Below are 6,363 nucleotides of genomic sequence, written 5' to 3'. Positions count from 1 at the left end.
TGCTACTTGGGTTGGAGGAAACAGCCCGAGCGCCACCATGCGGACAAGACTGTAAGTTGGCTGTGTAGACCTTCAGTCAGGATGATGCGATATGATGATAGTGGGGCATTTTTGCACAGGGTCCTGGATGTGTACGTGTGTGTGTGTGTGATTTTGATAAATGTTTCAGCTTGCTTTGTGTTGGGATGTGCATCTGACTCATCTTGGAGCTGAACTTCAACAGATTCCCTGCTGACCTTGTGTCAAATAACGTAACAATCAGCTATCATGTCCACATTTTCATATTTACAGCTCAGTGAAAAATAAAAAATAAAATATCAATCGTATTTGATTTGATTAAATACTCGTGTTTGATTACATCAAATTGACTTTACACTGACGGTCAGAGAATCGGCTTTAAAATAGATTTGTTAGTTTACAAAATCACTGAACCTGATATTGTTGCATCAACCTCCCAGACCACTTGGATCTTCTGGTTCAAGTCTACTCTGCACTTCCAGAATTCAAATCAAACATGGAGAAGCAGCATTCAATTTTTACACTCTACTAATCTGCAACAAACTTCCAGCAACTGTAAAAAAAAAAAAATAATATGCTAAAACACTGAATTCCTTTAGATCAAAGTTAAAAACATATTCAAGTTTTATTTTTCTTAAATCATGCAAAACATTGAATTTCCTTGTGTGATACATGCTTTAGTTGTTGTTATTGAAACTTTCCATCTGCTTTAAAATAAGCATTATTTATTTAAACAGAACACATCAACTAATGTGCTTTTATTACAATTTGGCTCAAAATGATCATTAAATATATCATAAATTATGAATATTCCAGACCACCTTTGCTCGCCATTTGATTGAACACATTTTCAATCATCTGAACACAAACCCATAAATCTTTATATAGCCAAATTAAAGTGTCACATTAAAAGACTACTCAGAGTTCGTTGGTGTACATAACAGAGAAATAAAGTTTTACTGAGTATTAGACAAACTATCTGCTCTGATTTGAATTTAAGTGTTCTTTCATGCCACTACCGCTAGATGGCAGCATCGATCAACATGAGTCAATTTAACCGAGGGCAGTGGCGGACTGGGATTAAACCTCAAATCTGGACTTTTCGTGGATAGCCACTATTCCGGGTGCATACCAACAACCACCTATAAAGGCTGTTCAGACATTTGACCACAATATAAATACATTTTGAAGTTCAAGAAGAATGAACTAAACAATTAATAATAGAGGTTTTATCATCATTACTGCACCTTTAAAAAAACGTAAAAGCATGAAAGTTTTCCATCATTTCAACTGTACCTCCCAACAAAAAGGACACACAGAGAGAAACAAACACTCAGTTGGAAAGAGGTTGCCTTCCTGCACAACCACGTTTTCCATGTTTATTCAGTATCACTTGCTTTTGCCATAGAAAGTGAGACTGCCATTGCTATTGCTCTGTACCTATTGGAATGCAGCAATTCTGAATGATCTCTTTTGGTTTGCTTCAAATGTGGAAATCTGGATATGTGTCTGTTTTACGGCTGTATTCTGCAGTTTTTGTAGTTTTCATTCTGTATGTCTATATTGCTGAATTTGTATGCCTGTGTTGGGGTTGGATGTCTTATCTTCAATTCAATTCAATTCAATTCAATTCAATTCAATTCAATTCAATTCAATTCAATTCAATTCAATTCAACTTGTGCACGTACACATACATAACGGATGGGACTCGCACTGTTCTCTGACGCGCATTATTTGCTACTCAAAGAGACAGCGCCCCCTCTTGGTGTCGTGTGTTAGAAAGCACTCAGTGTAACTCTTTGCTCGCGCTGGTCAGGTTGGCAGCTCTCGACTTCTCCAAAATAGACAGACTGCCATCCTGTCCCTGACTCTTTGTATTAGAAAGTATTGTTTTCTACAAGGAAACTTAAAGACGAGGAGTAAATAATTTAATAATTTTCAACATGTTTTTTTATTATTATTATTATTTAAGATTTAAATAAAAAAGTTTAACTATTTTTCTTTTTCAATTTTTTTCCAACAATGTTCCTGTTACTATTTTTAATTAACTAACTAAATAGTAACAATAATACAAAAAAGTAAGAGTAGAGAGTAACGGCCACCAGACGCCACTGAGGCTCCACTTCACAACATAACCCATGATTGATGTCGCTGTCAGCCAATCAGAGAGAAGGAGAGGGACACATGCAGGTCGATGTGAGCGGAGCCGAGGTTAGATTGTATGGAGCATTATCTCGCCGTCTTCTCGCCGTTTCTATGTACAGCCGTGGAGCAGGTGCGTGGATAGACCCCCGAGTGAATAAATAAGGAAAACCCTCCTGACTGTTTCCTTATGGACCGGTTTGACTGCGGCCACCTCAACTGTGTCGCTTAGAAATTACATCCAGGACTCTAAGCAGGTATCATGAGAGGTCTGACTGGACCGACAACGGCTCACTGGTTTGTGGACAACCCTGGACCGCATCTTGGGTGTCATTTCCAGACGGTGTTCGCTTAGCTAAATTAGTTGCTTTATTTGTTAGGCATCTGATCATGTTCAACACGTTGCCTGGCAGAGAGTCTGGATCAGGTCACCGGTTCACTACACCCATAATTTAGGTAAGCAGAGAGTGTTTTTCTTTCCTGTTTTATTCACACCCTGCATTGGGATATTATGGTCACATTATAAATGCAGTCGCAACTGTACTTCTGTTGAGATTGTTGCTATGGTTTATTTATCCAGGTTGAATAGTAACCTAATTGGTTGGCTGTTGTTGCTGCACTGATATCCATGTAACACCCAGCAACAAATGAGATAATCATTGGTAAGAGGAAACATGGCGCAGATTAAGTATTTCATAACATTTTGGAAATGTTTTTAGAAGACTATGAACATTGTTATGTTGACCAAAATGTCCTGCAGCCTAATGGGTTTACAGAGATCAGCTCTGTAATCACCTTCTGTTCCGGAGAGGATTGTGTAAAGAAAACATTTCTCAGCCTCAGTACTTTTGCTGCTACCAAATTGCCAAACAGACACTTTAGTATTAACTATGGCAAGCCAAATTAGTGTATTATCCAGTACATTACTGACTTACAAAAGTATTCACACCCTTTGAAACATTTCACGTTTTGCCACAAAACAGCTACAAACTTAACTGTGTTTTATTGGGAATTTATGTGTGAACAAAAAGTGGCACGTAGTTGTGAAGTGGAGGGAAAGTTATTCTTTTCAAATATATTGGTTTAAGTAAATGGCTTCAGAAGTGTGTAATTTAGATCAGCATGAGAAACTTGTGGCTTTACCGAGTTGTAAATGGAAGCCCACGTTGCTTTAATAGCAGCCTTGAGGTCATCTGGCGTCTCTCATCTTCCTCTTGACACAAACCTACAGAGGTCAGACTTTGCTGCCCTATCAAGCACAGTAACACCATGTTCAATTAACCAGCTTTTGGTTCCTTTGGCAACAGCTGTGTAGGCAGGTGCCAAGCCTTGCTGGAAAAGGAAAGCTTCTCCATAAAAGCTTGTCGGCAGCTTTTCCAGTTATGGGGTGTCTGTGACTCTCTACTCTTTCTGCAGAATCTTGATTTCCTAATGAAATGCAAAGCCTCACTTTTATTTTTAAAGAGGACTTTGGACCAAAGTCCAGCAGTCCAGTGCTTTTTCTTCACAATCCAGATGAGTTGCATCTGATGTTGCATCTGGTCCAGGAGTAGCTTGACATAAGGGATATAAAATTTGTTGCCCATGTGTGGTATTTGTCTGCAGTAGTGGCTCTTGATGTGCTAAGTCCAGCCTCACTCCACTTTGTGAAGCTCCCTCAAATTCTTGAATGGCTTTTGCTGGACAATCCTGTCAAGGCTGCGGTTTTCGCCTTTACTGTCACACTTTTTCCATCCTCACAGAATGCTATGATCCAGCTGTTTGCAATATTTACATAAAAATAAACAGATTGTAAGATATCTTTCAGCTCTAAGCCATATCACATTCGCAATATTTATAGTTTTTAAGCTGTACTTGTATATGCTGTATGTTTATTCATCCAAGTGATAAATTTGATGCATTTAAATGCTATTTTCTTCCTTATGTCTTGTTATTTTTCTCACGAGGTACATCTCATGGTTTCATTGTCAAGTCTGGCTGCAAGACTGTTCCTATTATTTCACCGAGGGAACCAATTTGCTAAGCAGCCTCTCCGTATCATGCAGTGAGTGCAGTCGCTCCTGTTGAATAAGTGACAAATGTGTAATGTGTAATCCAACTTGGAGAATTGTGTCAGACATTTCACAACAAAGACTGCTGCCCGCAACCCAATTAGTTGTCACTCGAGAAGGCAGCTAATGCCTGCTACTTGTCATGAAAGGAGAGGAAGAATTTGCCTTAGCGATACTGAAGTTTTTCTAGAGCTGAGATATTATTCCATGCAGAGGATAGGAATAATTTAGTCGCCTGCCTTTGGACGAACCTCAAGTAAGTTGGTGTTTTTTCTTTCTTTTTTTCCCCCACCCCTTATTATTTACACCAGATGCATCAATGCAGGTGATGCGGGCTGATGTCAGGCATAATTTGACGATTACCATTGATTTGTGCACAGCGTGTAAATGGAGATAATGTGCTACATGCAGACTTTTGTGTTTCTGGAGTTTTTTTTTGAGCTGTGTTTTTTTGTCTGAAATCATCCGCTGCCCAGTGGATGCTGCATTCACTCTGCTGGACAGTGGCTGACTGGTTTTTGAATGAGGTATGAGGTACGAGTTTGCCCGGGGCAACAGCATCAGTTTCTCTGAGTATGTAGATCGGCAGCGCAGAGGACAATATATGTTTGTGTCTGTGGAGTCTGAGTCATTAGCATGCTGCAAGGGATGAGAATGGAAATTAGTTTTAGTTTCCCTAAAGAAAATGCTGCAGGGATTATGCACTGCTGAAATGATTATGAAGGTAAATATGCTTACATTATTCTCCCAGATGATAAAAAAAAAAAAAATCTATTTCTTGTTTAAACTATATTTGAAAATTTGGTGTCAAACCAAGCAATGTCCATTAGTACAGTGTAACAGATGTTGTATGATGATTCCCAGGCTGTGGACAATCCAGTATCCAAAAAAAATAAAAAAATAAATGGTGTCACAACTGCAAAATTACAGCCCACCTGCATAAACTGACAGTCTGAGCAAAGAGACCATTAGAAAGAGAAGCAGACCTTTGGCTCATGGTAACTCTGGAGGAGCTGCAGAGACCCATGGCTCATATGGGAGAATCTGTTGACAACTATCAGCTGTGCATTGCACAAATAGAAGAGGTTTGCCAGTTGTTGTTCCCACTTCATTCATGTAAGGGACACAATAAACATGGGGAAGGAAGTACACTGGTCAAATCAGCCCTCAATGTAACTTTACGGCAACATTATGCTGAAATTCATGTGTGGCAGATAACTTAGACTCCACATCACACTGAACAGACTATCCCCTTCTTCATCAGCAGTTAAACCAACCCAAATTGTGACACTGGTGCCACATTATAGTCAGGAAGCTGTGCATAGTCACCAATTACCCTTTTATTCTGCTTCACTAAATTTGTGTAGGACCATCCCTCCTGAAACACTGCTGCTTTTTCCGTATGAAGACCTTGAACAACCGCTGTTGAGGGCTCCAACTGTGAGCTGTTCCATATATGGGGCAGCAGGAAAACGGCTCTGTCCTTTGACCAGACCAAAACCATTTATCCCTTGTGTTTTTATCAGTGTAAAAAGGGATAACAGAGGATAAATGTTGGTATTAAGATACAACACATTGGATATGTTTACCTTAAACTATCCAGTTTGAATTTGTTTGTGTTTTGCTTGTTTTGTAGTTACACACAAATGGATTAACAAAAATGGCATTTTATGGTCTTCTGGGATTTTTCAGCAGCATTAATGACAATTGTAGCAGTGTGTAGCATGACACCGTTCTGTATTTTATTAAACAGACATACAAGCAATTTTAAAGCTTTTTGCACTTCAGTTGAAAATAAATAAATCTGTTGGAGGGAAACTTTTGAAAATTCATGGAAAAGCAAAAGCCTTGCCCATTACTGAAATTACAAATAACCAAACTGACCTCCTTGTACAAATGTATTAGTAAGCAGTGGCGCAACTGCACATTATTCAGGTGGATGCGAAAACATAAATCGGCGCCCCCCCCCCGAGAGAAGGAACGTCAGGGTGAAGGAGCGACGCTCTCTCCTCTCTCCAGCTTTGACCTAAAATGTACAGATGTCTGCATTAAAGCTGGAGGTGATGATGGGTTTTATTTTTCAGCATCTGTGTAGTTCCCTGCACAGCCGTCTGGCTGTGCAGGAGAGATATAACCATAATCTGACCGTTTT

At 39.3% G+C, this 6,363-nt stretch overlaps 1 protein-coding gene across 4 annotated transcripts in view; it reads left to right on the top strand.

Annotated features, from left to right (window-relative positions):
- The first annotated feature begins 2,179 nt into the window (after positions 1-2,179).
- Positions 2,180-6,363, top strand: part of galnt13 (polypeptide N-acetylgalactosaminyltransferase 13) — a 47,431-nt gene continuing 43,247 nt past the window's right edge. Inside the window, exons 1-2 of one of the 4 annotated variants that reach the window (XM_016680829.1) lie at positions 2,180-2,417; positions 2,541-2,616. The gene's annotated coding sequence lies outside the window, so the exon portion shown is untranslated. Of the gene's footprint in view, positions 2,617-6,363 lie in introns of all 4 variants that reach the window. The other 3 variants (XM_016680828.1, XM_007570273.2, XM_007570275.2) reach the window with 3 other exon arrangements.

This window comes from Poecilia formosa, unplaced genomic scaffold (genome assembly GCF_000485575.1).
Source record: "Poecilia formosa unplaced genomic scaffold, Poecilia_formosa-5.1.2 Scaffold257, whole genome shotgun sequence".
NCBI lineage: Eukaryota > Metazoa > Chordata > Actinopteri > Cyprinodontiformes > Poeciliidae > Poecilia > Poecilia formosa.
Note: the sequence above shows the minus strand (reverse complement) of the source record. Positions and strands in the feature narration are given on the sequence as shown.